Below are 1424 nucleotides of genomic sequence, written 5' to 3' on the forward strand. Positions count from 1 at the left end.
AACAAAGAAATAACTTATTAAACAAACAAACAGGGGCTGGGGATGTGGCTCAAGCGGTAGCGCGCTCGCCTGGCATGCGTGCGCCCCGGGTTCGATCCTCAGCACCACATACCAACAAAGATGTTGTGTCCGCCGAGAATTAAAAAATAAAATAAATATTAAAAATTCTCTCTCTCTCTCTCCTCTCTCACTCTCTCTTAAAAAAAATAAACAAACAAATAAATAAATATTTTTTTTTGTTTTTTCCAAGGATGGGTTTATTTCAAATTTTAAAGATATATACACATATATTATTTTTATTACATGTAATAAGCAATTTTAAGCTTACAGTAAAAAGTTTCACATTTTTAAAGATTTTTAAAAAAGGATGTCTTAAAAACATAGACACTTTAAAAAAGCCAAATAAGCTAAGGATCTCTCACAGCACAGATTTCTCCCTTAAATATTCACATTTTAAAAGTTGTTTTGAAAAGATTAAAAAAAAACTGGGTAAAATTATTTAAAATTGGCAATGATTAAAATCTCTTTATCTTTGGAAGAGCATGTTAATGATACAGCAAAGTTAAAGCTAGGCACATTTAGCTTTTTAACTGAGTGTGTGGTCTGACCAGTACGCAGAAGGGCTTACGCTGTCCTGTGGTGGTTGCTGGAGTGACCACTGCACCAGGAACAGTGTGCTTCACTAGCAAGGGACTCTCAGCACCTCAAGGTGCTTTTCCAGGAGCAGTTTCTGATTTTCAACTTAGAAGAGAAGAGCAGCATTTAAGTACTGCATCCCTTGCATATGGGATGTACGACAGACTATACCAGGTCATTGATAAGAACTGCAATATGCAGAATAGTAAGGCCAGTCCCTTCTTATGCCACCAAAGAGCGGCACACAGGGTGAATATGAGGCAGAGAAGCATAATGACTGTTGCAAGTACTCTAGTTTTTTCAAACATTTTCTCTAGCTGCTTCACGGGTCCCATTAAAAAGCACGTACTGCGCGGTCAGGCCCTGCTCCTCGTCGTCCTGGCCGCTCAGGACGCGCCGCAACTTCTCCATGGCCCAGTCTGCGGGCCGCAGAGCCTGCCGCTCGCACCCATATTAATAAATAAATATTTTAAAAATAAATTATTTTTTAAAAAAGTTCTCTCCTTCATAACACATATTTTCAATTGCCATTTGCAATATTTTATTAATATCTATATACCCTACTAAACTAAAGTTTTGTGAGAATGGGACCTGAGTCTACCTGCTCCAAGTATCATTGGCCACGGGGAAGAAACTTAATAACATGTGTCAGATGAATGAATGAATAAACGAAGTGTGTGCCAACTCTTCGATTAGTAGGGGCTGCCTAGAACACCCGGTTCGTTCAGTAGGAAAGAATTCTATGATTGATTAATGACGTCTGCCATGGGTGTCGACAGGAATATATT

The 1424-nt window shown here is 38.7% G+C and overlaps 1 pseudogene across 1 annotated transcript; it reads right to left on the reverse strand.

The window, feature by feature from the left end:
- Positions 1-252: 252 nt before the first annotated feature.
- LOC308646828 (vesicle transport protein SFT2A-like) lies at positions 253-1047 on the reverse strand (annotated as a pseudogene). The gene has a single exon. The product of its transcript is annotated as a vesicle transport protein SFT2A-like (transcript).
- Positions 1048-1424: the final 377 nt, after the last annotated feature.

Source organism: Spermophilus citellus, assembly GCF_964194105.1.
Source record: "Spermophilus citellus genome assembly, chromosome: 4".
Lineage (NCBI taxonomy): Eukaryota > Metazoa > Chordata > Mammalia > Rodentia > Sciuridae > Spermophilus > Spermophilus citellus.